This window comes from Lithobates pipiens, unplaced genomic scaffold (genome assembly GCF_037356315.1).
Source record: "Lithobates pipiens isolate NorthernLeopardFrog02 unplaced genomic scaffold, aLitPip1_a1.2 Scaffold_23, whole genome shotgun sequence".
NCBI classification, from domain to species: Eukaryota; Metazoa; Chordata; class Amphibia; order Anura; family Ranidae; genus Lithobates; species Lithobates pipiens.
Window position 1 is genome coordinate 54567392 of NW_027507785.1, and position 12941 is coordinate 54580332.

A 12941-nucleotide genomic window follows, 5' to 3' on the forward strand; every position below is an offset into this window, starting at 1 on the left:
ATATATATATATATATATTTTTTTTTGCTAGAAAATTACTTCTAACATTCAGGTAATGTTAGAAGTAATTTTCTAGTAAAAAAAAAGTGTGGTATCGAACTGGTTAATAACTATTTTTTAAATATTTAAATATGAAATATTCCAAAATGTTATATTTATATATATATATATATATATATATATATATATATATATAATCTTCCTGGAGTTCAGCTTTAAGTCCTGGGTGGTGACTGGGTTTCTCGCAGGAACATTACACGTGGTGGCAGGCTGGGTGTAACATGATCTGCAGAACAATGCTTTCTATATCAAAGGTTATACCTAACAAAAAAAGGAGAAATGATCTCTCCCCATTAGTGTGCACACCTCGTCAGGCCGGCTCGGGGGCCCCATCTGTTCCCTCCTGGGGGGCCAAGCACTGCTGACACCACCAGGGTGAAGAGAACGGCGTGGACGGTGCTCAGGTGCTGAGAGCAGAGCAGGTATCAGCCGCCAGCAACACACACACAGTGACAGGTCTCGCCCACTCCCAGTTCTTGGCAGGGCATCAGCAGGCAGGATACACCCCACAGCTACGAAAAAAGAAAAAAAAAAAAAGGATCGTGGAGATAAGCCGGCGGAGCGAGAGGTGGAACCGTCTTCTCCCAGGTCTCTGGACGGGGACGCTTCCAGTACAGGGTGGGTGCCCTGCAGGTGAGTCCCAGATTTCCTTATCCCTTCCTCTTTCTGATACAAAGAGACTTTGTCCTCCTGCAGAGGGATCAGAACTAGGGGACAGGTCACCCTGCCAAGCCAGAGCCCGGCCAAATCCCCGCCGCTCTCATTTATTGGATTGCACTGCGCTTTATTATATCGCACTCGCCTCTTAGCGCCCCATTGCAGATCGTTTTATTTCTAGACCCGAAACAGACTTTCTTAATTAGGGTTAATTTTTCTCTACGATATGCAACCGCTGGCCACAAAGATCTTTTATGGTATCTGTAAGGGGGGCATTCTATCTATTGACCACCAATGTAAGGAGCATTCTTCCCACTGACCACCAATGTAAGGAACATTCTTCCCACTGACCACCAATGTAAGGAGCATTCTTCCCACTGACCACCAATGTAAGGAACATTCTTCCCACTGACCACCAATGTAAGGAACATTCTTCCCACTGATCACCAATGTAAGGAGCATTCTTCCCACTGATCACCAATGTAAGGAACATTCTTCCCACTGATCACCAATGTAAGGAACATTCTTCCCACTGATCACCAATGTAAGGAGCATTCTTCTCACTGATCACCAATGTAAGGAACATTCTTCCCACTGATCACCAATGTAAGGAGCATTCTTCCCACTGATCACCAATGTAAGGGGCATTCTTCTCACTGATCACCAATGTAAGGGACATTCTTCCCACTGATCACCAATGTAAGGAGCATTCTTCCCACTGATCACCAATGTAAGGAGCATTCTTCCCACTGATCACCAATGTAAGGAGCATTCTTCCCACTGATCACCAATGTAAAGAACATTCTTCTCACTGATCACCAATGTAAGGAGCATTCTTCTCACTGACCACCATTGTAAGGAGTATTCTTCCCACTGATCACCAATGTAAGGAGGATTCTACCCACTGACCACCAATGTAAGGGGCATTCTATCTATTGATCACCAATGTAAGGGGCGTTCTTCCCACTGACCACCAATCTACTAGAACCATTCATTGACCACCATTGTAAGGCTTCCTAGGGTTCCTCAATAGGTCACTAGGAGTTCCTTGCGTTGTGGCTGATTGACCTCCCATATGACATTCCCTGGATAGTTTTGGGTCCAACACCACTTGTTAGAGCCCGCAGGGCATCTATGATCTTTTTAGCTGACTGGAAGGCTGGCATTTGTCCCACTGACCACCAATGTAAGGATTATTATTTTTTATTTGTTTTCCATGTAAAGATCATTCTTCCCGCAGACCACCAATGTAAGGAACATTCTTCCCACTGATCACCAATGTAAGGAGCATTCTTCCCACTGATCACCAATGTAAGGAACATTCTTCCCACTGATCACCAATGTAAGGAACATTCTTCTCACTGATCACCAATGTAAGGAACATTCTTCTCACTGATCACCAATGTAAGGAACATTCTTCCCACTGATCACCAATGTAAGGAACATTCTTCTCACTGATCACCAATGTAAGGAACATTCTTCTCACTGATCACCAATGTAAGGAACATTCTTCTCACTGATCACCAATGTAAGGAGCATTATTCCCACTGATCACCAATGTAAGGAGCATTCTTCCCACTGATCACCAATGTAAGGAGCATTCTTCCCACTGATCACCAATGTAAGGAACATTCTTCCCACTGATCACCAATGTAAGGAACATTCTTCTCACTGATCACCAATGTAAGGGACATTCTTCTCACTGATCACCAATGTAAGGAACATTCTTCCCACTGATCACCAATGTAAGGAGCATTCTTCCCACTGATCACCAATGTAAGGAACATTCTTCCCACTGATCACCAATGTAAGGAACATTCTTCCCACTGATCACCAATGTAAGGAGCATTCTTCCCACTGATCACCAATGTAAGGAGCATTCTTCTCACTGATCACCAATGTAAGGAACATTCTTCCCACTGATCACCAATGTAAGGAGCATTCTTCCCACTGATCACCAATGTAAGGAACATTCTTCCCACTGATCACCAATGTAAGGAACATTCTTCCCACTGATCACCAATGTAAGGAACATTCTTCCCACTGATCACCAATGTAAGGAACATTCTTCTCACTGATCACCAATGTAAGGAACATTCTTCCCACTGATCACCAATGTAAGGAACATTCTTCCCACTGATCACCAATGTAAGGAACATTCTTCTCACTGATCACCAATGTAAGGAACATTCTTCTCACTGATCACCAATGTAAGGAACATTCTTCCCACTGATCACCAATGTAAGGGACATTCTTCCCACTGACCACAAATCTACTAGGACCAATCCTTTGACCACCATTGTAAAGCTTCCTAGGGTTCCTCAATAGGTCACTAGGAGTTCCTTGAGTTGTGGCTGATTGACCTCCCATATGACATTCCCTGGATAGTTTTGGGTCCAACACCACTTGTTAGAGCCCGCAGGGCATCTATGATCTTTTTAGCTGCCTGGAAGGTTGCCATTCTTACCACCAATGTAAGGAAAATATTTTCCACTGACCACCAATGTAAGGAACATTCTTCTCACTGACCACCAATTTATTAATTTGTTGCATTTTAGGACAGCCCATTCATTTCAATGGCTGCCCCATGTATGAGAAATGTGCATAAAAGGTGCAATTTTTTAAAATTGCAACACACTGTGCATTTTTGTGTGGTGCAGGAAAGTGTAAAATGTTGCGTGTTCCTTCACCGCACCTGGTATACAATGAGCGAAGCCTAAAAAGAATTCCAGGTCTGGATATTTTCATTGCATCAACTTGATCCAATGTAACTATGTAGAGTATAGACAGTATATACAGTATAGTATATTCTACATACCCATGGACCCCCCGTGCAATATGGAACTCACTTCCTCCTCTCCACTTGCTCCCGGGTCCTGTGCTGAGTGGCTGTACTGCTGCATTGTGAACACAGGAGGTCGGCCGCTAGGCACGGGCGCCATTCAGAGTTTGCTGTGCATTTTCTCAATGAATGCAAAGCGTTCAATGGTTGGACCAGGTGAAGATAGTGACATCACTGCCCTGCCTCTCCTCTCGGACTGTGGCCAGAAAAAATTACATAAGGTCTATGGTCAGTAGAAGGAATAGTGCCCCATCATTAGTATCACTGGGGAGGAATAGTGCCCCATCATTAGTATCACTGGGGAGGAATAGTGCCCCATTATTGGTATTAGTGGGAAGAATAGTGCCCCATCATTAGTATCAGTGGGAGGAATAGTGCCCCATCATTGGTGTCAGTGGGTGGAATAATGTCCCATCATTGGTGTCAGTAGGTGGAATAATGCCCCATCATTGGTGTCAGTGGGTGGAATAATGTCCCATCATTGGTATCAGTGGGAGGAATAGTGCCCCATCATTGGTGTCAGTAGGTGGAATAGTGCCCCATCATTGGTGTCAGTGGGAGGAATAGTGCCCCATCATTAGTATCAGTGGGAGGAATAGTGCCCCATCATTGGTGTCAGTGGGAGGAATAGTGCTCCATCATTGGTGTCAGTGGGAGGAATAGTGCCCCATAGTTGGTGTCAGTGGGAGGAATAGTGCCCCATCAGGGCCATCTTTAAGGCAGGGCAAAAGGGGCAGCTGCCCTGGGTCCTGTCATTGTTGTGGGGCCCAAAGCAGCTGTCTCATACTTGTCAACTATCCCAGTTTAAATTCCCTTGTCCCTTGAAGTATTAGTCCTGTGCTGTGTCCTGATATCTCAGTGTGAAGTGCTGCTACTAATGCTGCCCAGCTCTGCCTTATTGTTGTGTACAAATTACTCACCTGCAGACCCCGTGTTTACATATAAATAACCGTCATTCATATGTAAATAGTAGCATTCATATATAAATAGCTGCATCCGGTGACATAAATATGTAAATAAAGGAGGCATTCATATGTATATCATGCCCCCTGCAGTGAGCAGATGATGTGCTGTAACCTCTAATAAGTGAGCAATATTACTGTACAGTAATCTCTAGCAACCAATCAACAAGTAGAAATCATGTACTGTAACCTCTAGCAACCAGTCCGTAAGCGGTAATGATACACTGTAACCTCTGGCAACTAATTGCAATCGATGCTTGATCTTATACAGTAAACTGATTTTAAGTCTATCTGCTATTTATTATATGTCTCAGAGCAGGTGGAGAGCGAAATTCCATGGGGGGGGGGAAGGGGGCCCCAAGAAAACATTCGCCCAGGGTCCAATCAACATTAAAGACGGCCCTGTGCCCCATCATTGGTGTTAGTGGGAAGAATAGTGCCCCATCATTAGTATCAGTGGGAGAAATAGTGCCCCATCATTGGTGTCAGTGGGAGGAATAGTGCCCCATCACTGGTGTCAGTGGGAGGAATTGTGCCCCATCATCGGTGTCAGTGGGAGGAATAGTGCCCCATCATTGGTCTCAGTGGGAGGAATAGTGCCCCATTGTCGGTGTCAGTGGGAGGAATAGTGCCCCATCATTGGTGTCAGTGGGAGGAATAGTGCCCCATCATTGGTGTCAGTGGGAGGAATAGTGCCCCATCATTGGTGTCAGTGGGAGGAATAGTGCCCCATCATTGGTGTCAGTGGGAGGAATAGTGCCCCATTGTCGGTGTCAGTGGGAGGAATAGTGCCCCATCATTGGTGTCAGTGGGAGGAATAGTGCCCCATCATTGGTGTCAGTGGGAGGAATAGTGCCCCATCATTGGTGTCAGTGGGAGGAATAGTGCCCCATCATTGGTGTCAGTGGGAGGAATAGTGCCCCATCATTGGTGTCAGTGGGAGGAATAGTGCCCCATCATTGGTGTCAGTGGGAGGAATAGTGCCCCAAGGGCTCGATAAAGACTGGCAATGGGTAGCAGTCAAATTTTTAGCAAGTTTGAAGGAACATTTCAAGCGAATACAAATAATTGAATAATAATTTATGTAAAGGGAAAACATTGCACATAAGTATTTCAAATGATTGATTTTCTGTGCTTTTACCTGCAATTGATCGGTGACAGGGTCTCTTTAGAGCGGAGCTTGCAGCATTTATATCAGCACTACAGCAGCACACACCTCCCCGCCAACACGCTGCACAGTCTACTGAATTACTGAACCTTTAGTCACTTGTATTCACCCCTCGCACAGCCTCCGCCACCCTGGCACAGCCTCCGCCACCCTGGCACAGCCTCCGCAACCCTGGCACAGCCTCTGTCACCCTGGCACAGCCTCTGTCACCCTAGCACAGCCTCCGCCACCCTGGCACAGCCTCTGTCACCCTGGCACAGCCTCTGTCACCCTAACACAGCCTCCGCCACCCTGGCACAGCCTCCGTCACCCTAGCACAGCCTCCGCCACCCTGGCACAGCCTCTGTCACCCTGGCACAGCCTCCCTCACCCTGGTCCAGCCTCTGTCACCCTGGCACAGCCTCCGTTACCCTGGCACAGCCTCCGCCACCCTGGCACCATTGCCCAACAAGCGCCCCTGCCAGGCTATGACCTCACAAGGGCTGGCACCTACCTTTCTGTTTTTGGTGTTGTATTCGGCAGTGGCTGGGCAGTTCAGTTTTTTGCCAAAGATTGCGTCATGTATGCAGAATAAGGATTTGTTGACAATTATTATTGTTCCCGGTGAAGCGAAGAAGAACTCCGAGGACGGGGGTCAGGAAGGGCGACTATCAGCAAAAAGTCACCACAGTAGCTCAGCGTGCGACATTTTCTACGTCTTAGATGAGGATGTTGCGATTTTCTCACAGTCCAAAATCATTCTGATGAGTTCAGCTGACAAAACCCAGAATTGTCTCCAGTGTGTATATTTGTGGGACTGCTGTAGTTACACTATATTACCAAAAGTATTGGGACACCTGCCTTTACACGCACATGGCATCCCAGTCTTAGTCCGTAGGGTTCAATATTGCGTTGGCCCACCCTTTGCAGCTAGAGCAGCTTCACCTCCACAAGGTTTAGGAGGGTGTCTATGGGAATGTTTGACCATTCTTCCAGAAGAGCGTTTGTGAAGTCAGGCGCTGATGTTGGACGAGAAGGCCTGGTCTGCAGTCTCCACTCGAATTTATCCCAAAAGTGTTCTATCAGGTTGAGGTCAGGACTCAGTGCAGGTCAGTCAAGTTCCTCCACCCAAACTTGCTAGCAGCTTTCAATAGGGGGCACTTGAAGCCAAGCCGCTGCTCTGTGTGTCCATTGACACACTGAGCCATGGTTCGGCCCCGCTCCCTCCGTCTACTGATTGGCTCACTGCCTGTGATTGACAGCAGCAGGAGCCAATAGCTCTTCCCTGCTGCCAATAGCCAGTCAGCAGTGCAAGTCCCCAGAGAGGCAAGGCTCTCGTGGACATCGCTGGATTGAGAGGGGACTCAAGTATGTACAACAGTCTCTTCTGTCTCTCAGGGACTCTGCCTAGGTATCTAGATCAGGGGTCTCCAAGCTTTTTAGTACAAGAGCCACATCATATATGTTACAAATATTTGCAGACTGAAAAAAAAAATCAGTTTATAAATGAATGAAGGAAATTTAAATGAACAGATTTAACTTTTTTTTTTTTAAATCAGAAAAATGAAATGATTTAGAACAACAGAAAAAAATCTTCAATAAATCAAAGCAAATTTCCAGTAATAAACTTGAGCCCATCAGAGTCCCCCCTTACATCAGGGTTCTCAATGAGAGTCCCCCCTTACATCAGGGTTCTCAATGAGAGTCCCCCCTTACATCAGGGCTCCTAATGAGAGTCCCCCCTTACATCAGGGTTCCCATGAGAGTCCCCCCCTTACATCAGGGTTCCCATGAAAGTCCCCCCTTACACCAGGGTTCCAATGAGAGTGCCCCTTTACATCAGGGTTCCCATGAAAGTCCCCCCTTACATCAGGGCTCCCATGAAAGTCCCCCCTTACACCAGGGTTCCAATGAGAGTGCCCCCTTACATCAGGGTCCCCATGAAAGTCCCCCCTTACACCAGGGTTCCAACGAGAGTGCCCCCTTACATCAGGGTTCCCATGAAAGTCCCCCCTTACATCAGAGTTCCCATGAGAGTGCCCCCTTACATCAGGGTCCCCATAAAAGTCCCCCCTTACACCAGGGTTCCAACGAGAGTGCCCCCTTACATCAGGGTTCCCATGAAAGTCCCCTCTTACATCAGGGTTCCCATGAAAGCCCCCCCTTACACCAGGGTTCCAATGAGAGTGCCCCCTTACATCAGGGTTCCCATGAAAGTCCCCCCTTATATCAGGGTTCCCATGAGAGTCCCCCCTTACATCAGGGTCCCCATGAGAGTCCCCCCTTACATCAAGGTTCCCATGAGAGTGCCCCCTTACATCAGGGTTCCCATGAAAGTCCCCCCTTATATCAGGGTTCCCATGAGAGTCCCCCCCTTACATCAGGGTCCCCATGAGAGTCCCCCCTTACATCAAGGTTCCCATGAGAGTGCCCCCTTACATCAGGGTTCCCATGAAAGTCCCCTCTTACATCAGGGTTCCCATGAAAGCCCCCCTTACACCAGGGTTCCAATGAGAGTGCCCCCTTACATCAGGGTTCCCATGAAAGTCCCCCCTTACATCAGGGTTCCCATGAGAGTCCCCCCCTTACATCAGGGTTCCCATGAGAGTCCCCCTTACATCAGAGTTCCCATAAGAGTGCCCCCTTACATCAGGGTTCCCATGAGAGTCCCCCCCTTACATCAGGGTTCCCATGAGAGTCCCCCTTACATCAGAGTTCCCATAAGAGTGCCCGCTTACATCAGGGTTCCAATGAGAGTCCCCCCTTACATCAGAATGTATCTGATGTATCCGAATTTCCAAATCATAATAGTAACGACTTTCAACAAATCCAAAATAAATTATAAGGCAACAAATTATCTGAATTTGAATTTGAAATGGAAGCATATTACAATAAATACAGTAAGGTATAAGAGTGAAATAAGATAATGATTCTGTTTTAGGCTGCTGAATAGAATAGAACAAAAAATAATATAATAGAAAATAAAAGATTAGAATTGAATAAAACAGAATAGAAAATAAAATAAAAGTATAAAAGAAAATAGAATAGAGAATAAAAGAAAATAAAAGAATAAAATATAACAGGATAGAATAAAATAGAAATGAATAGAATAGAATAAAACAGAATAAAATAGAAAAAAATGAATAAAACAAGATAGACTAGAAAATAAAGGAATACAATAAAAAGGAATAGGATAGAATAGAATAGAAAAAATAGAATAGATGAGAATAGAATAAAATAGAAGGAATATAGTGTGTGGGGTGTATTTGTATTCGGTCCCCTTTACTCTGATACCCCTAAATAAAATCTAGTGCAGGGGTCTCGAACTAATGGCCCTCCAGCTGTTGTGAAACTACAAGTCCCATGAGGCATTGCAAGGCTGACAGTTACAAGCATGACTCCCTCAGGCAGAAGCATGATGGGACTTGTAGTTTTGCAACAGCTGGAGGACCGTGAGTTTGAGACCCCTACTCTAGTGGAACCAATTGCCTTCAGAAGTCACCTAATTAGTAAATAGAGTCCACCTGTGTGTAATTTAATCTCAGTACAAATACAGCTGTTCTGTAAAGTCCTCAGAGGTTTGTTAGAGAACCTTAGTAAACAAACAGCATCATAAAGGCCAAGGAACACACCAGACAGGTCAGGGATAAAGTTATGGAGAAGTTGAAAGCAGGGTTGGGTTATAAAAAATATCCAAAGCTTTGAACATCTCACAGAGCTCTGTTCAATCCATCATCCGAAAATGGAAAGAGTATGGCACAACTGCAAACCTACCAAGACATGGCCATCCACCTAAACTGACTGGCCGGGCAAGGAGAGAATTCATCAGAGAAGAGCCAAGAGGTCCATGGTAACTCTGGAGGAGCTGCAGAGATCCACAGCTCAGGTGGGAGAATCTGTCCACAGGACAACTATTAGTCATCTCTCCACAAATCTGCCCTTTATGGAAGAGAGGCAAGAAGAAAGACATTGGGGAAAGAAAGTCATAAGAAGTCCCTTTGCAGTTTGTGAGAAGCCATGTGGGGGACACAGCAAACATGTGGAAGAAGGTGCTCTGCTCAGATGAGACCAAAAATTGGCCTAAAAGCAAAACACTATGTGTGGAGGAAAACTAACACGGCACATCACCCTGAACACACCATCCCCACTGTGAAACATGGTGGTGGCAGCATCATGTGGTGGGGATGTTTTTCTTCAGCAGGGACAGGGAAGCTGGTCAGAGTTGATGGGAAGATGGATGGAGATAAATACAGGACAATCTTAGAAGAAAACCTGTTAAAGTCTACAAAAGACTTGAGACTGGGGGGGGAGGTTCACCTTCCAGCAGGATAACGACTGGAAACATACAGCCAGAGCTACAATGGAATGGTTTAGATCAAAGCATATTCATGTGTTAGAATGGCCCAGTCACAGTCCAGACCTAAATCACATTGAGAATCTGTGGCAAGACTTGAAAATTGCTGTTCACAGACGCTCTCCATCCAATCTGACAGAGCTTGAGATATTTTGCAAAGAAGAAGAATGGGCAGAAATGTCCCTCTCTAGACGTGCAAAGCCGGTAGAGACACCCCCAAAAAGACTGGCAGCTGTAATTGCAGTGAAAGGCAGTTCTACAAAGTATTGACTCCGGGGGGCGCCATACAAATGTACATCACACTTTTCACATATTTATTTGTAAATTATTTTGAAAACCATTAATCATTTTCTTCACAATTATGTGCCACTTTCTGTTGGTCTATCACATAAAATCCCAATAAAAATACATTTACGTTTTTTGGCTGTAATAATACAAAATGTGGAAAATTTGAAGAGGTATGAATACTTTTTCAAGGCGCTGTACACTGATCAGCCATGACCTTATGGCCACTGAGAAGTAAAGTAAATGACATTGATGATCTTGTTACAATGGCATCTGAAAGAGGGTGGGATATATTAAGCAGCAAGTGAACATGTTGTCCCTGAAGCTAATGTGTGGAAAGCAGAAAAAAATGGGCAAGCGTAAGACTTTGGGCCACTTTGCCAAGGAAGACATTGTAATGTGTAGACCAGCCATTCTCAACCAGGGTTCCACGGAACTCCGGGGTTCCTCCAGAGGTTGCTAGGGGTTCCTTGAGCTGCGGCTGATGGACCACCTATTTGATGATGTCTACAGAGTTCAAGGTTCACCACCACTTAGCAAAGCCAGCAGCATGGCACCAAATATCTTTTTAGCTGTCTTTAATGGTGGCATTCTGAGCGCCACTTTAAGGGGGACATTCTTCCTATTGGCCACCAATGTAAGGAGCATTGTTCCTATTGAGCCCTGGTGATTTGGTTTTAGGAAGGGTTCCTCGAGACATGAAAATTATTTTCGGGGTTCCTCTAGGGTTAAAAGTTTGAGAAAGCCCAGTCTAGACTCTAGAAGACTGGGCCAGAGCAACTCCAAAACGGCAACTCTTGTGGGATGTTCCTGGTCTGCCGTGGTCCAAGGAAGGAAAACCGGCAACTGGGTCAGGGGTGACCATAGCTCTTTGATGGGGAGTGAAGGTTGGCCTGTGTAGTCTGAGTCAATAGAAGAGCTACTGGAGCTCAGATTGCTGAAAAAGTTCATGCTGGTTCTGATAGAAAGGGATCAGAATACACAGATCATCGCAGTTTGTTGTGTATGGGGGGCTGTGTAGCCGCAGACCGGTCAGGGTGCCCATGCTGACCCGTGTCCACAGCCAAATGCACCTACAATGGGCACGTGAGCCTCAGAACTGAACCTCAGAGCAATGGAAGAAGGTGGCCTGGTCTGACAAATTCAAGAATAGTTTGAGGAACACAACAATGAGTTTGAGGTGTTGACTTGGCCTCCATATTCTTCAAATCTCAATCCAATCGAGCATCTGTGGGATGTGCTGGACGAACAAGTCTGATGCATGGAGGCTCCACTTCACAACTTACAGGACTTAAAGGATCCACTACTGACGGCTTGGTGCCAGATACCACAGTGTACCTACAGAGGTCTAGTGGAGTCCATGCCTGGATGGGTCATGGTGGGTGGTCACAGTTTTATGGCTGATCGGTGTAAATCAGTGAAGGTGCGTCCATAAGGGTGTATGGGTGTCGCCCTCTCTGTCCTGCCACCCCCTCTCTCCTGCCACCCCCTCTACCACCAATAGATATATTCATGTATTGCATGAAACTATCTATGGCTGCCGCCCCCTATTCAGGTGGCCGGCCCCTTTTCGGGCGCAGGGCGCCTGAATTAAAGGGGGTGGGTGGTTTTGAAGCACCTGATTAGAGACATAGACTCTAATAGGCATCAAGAAACGTGACCTGCAAGCACCATTCTGGGCGCTCACAGGTCACTCAGCTGTGTTAGAAAAGCAAATGAATATTCGCTTTCCTAATACTAAACCGCCTCTCCGCCAATCAGGTGCTCGGATCGGTTACCCATCACCTGATTGGCTGAAACGACAGGCGCTGTTATTGGACGCCAGGCGTCCAATCATATCAGAGGAAGGGAAGAGAGGACAGGAGAAGACATTGAGGAGCTGTCCCACCGAGACAGGTAAGTGCAGACGGTGGTCTGGCGTGGGGGCTCACTGGGAGCAGTTGATATGGCACAGTGGCTACGTTTGATGGGGCACAGTGGGAGCAATTGATGGGCACAGCGGCTGCATTTTATGGGACACAGCGGCTGCATTTTATGGGGCACAGTGGCTGCATTAGATGGGACATTGGTGGCAATTGATGGGCACAGTGACTGCATTTTATGGGGCACAGTGGCTGCATTTGATGGCACAGTGGCGGGAACTGATGGGCACAGTGGCTGTGTTTGATGGCACAGTGGCTGCATTTGATGGCACAGTGGCGGCAAATGATGAGCACAGTGGCTGCGTTTGATGGCACAGTGGTCGCAATTGATGGGCACAGTGGCTGCATTTTATGGGGCACAGTGGCTGCATTTGATGGCACAGTGGCGGCAAATGATGAGCACAGTGGCTGCGTTTGATGGCACAGTGGTCGCAATTGATGGCACAGTGGCTGCATTTGATGGCACAGTGGCGGCAAATGATGAGCACAGTGGCTGCGTTTGATGGCACAGTGGTCGCAATTGATGGGCACAGTGGCTGCATTTTATGGGGCACAGTGGCTGCATTTGATGGCACAGTGGCGGCAATTGATGGGCACAGTATCTGCATTTTATGGGGCACAGTAGCTGCATTTGATGGCACAGTGGTGGCAATTGATGGCACAGTGGTGGCAATTGATGGGCATAGTGGCTGCATTTTATGGGGCACAGTGG

At 46.5% G+C, this 12941-nt stretch overlaps 1 protein-coding gene across 1 annotated transcript in view; it reads left to right on the plus strand.

Annotated features, from left to right (window-relative positions):
- Positions 1-351: 351 nt before the first annotated feature.
- Positions 352-12941, plus strand: part of LOC143927533 (laminin subunit beta-1-like) — a 190033-nt gene continuing 177443 nt past the window's right edge. The window contains exon 1 of the mRNA XM_077451647.1: positions 352-693. The gene's annotated coding sequence lies outside the window, so the exon portion shown is untranslated. The remainder of the gene's footprint in view (positions 694-12941) is intronic.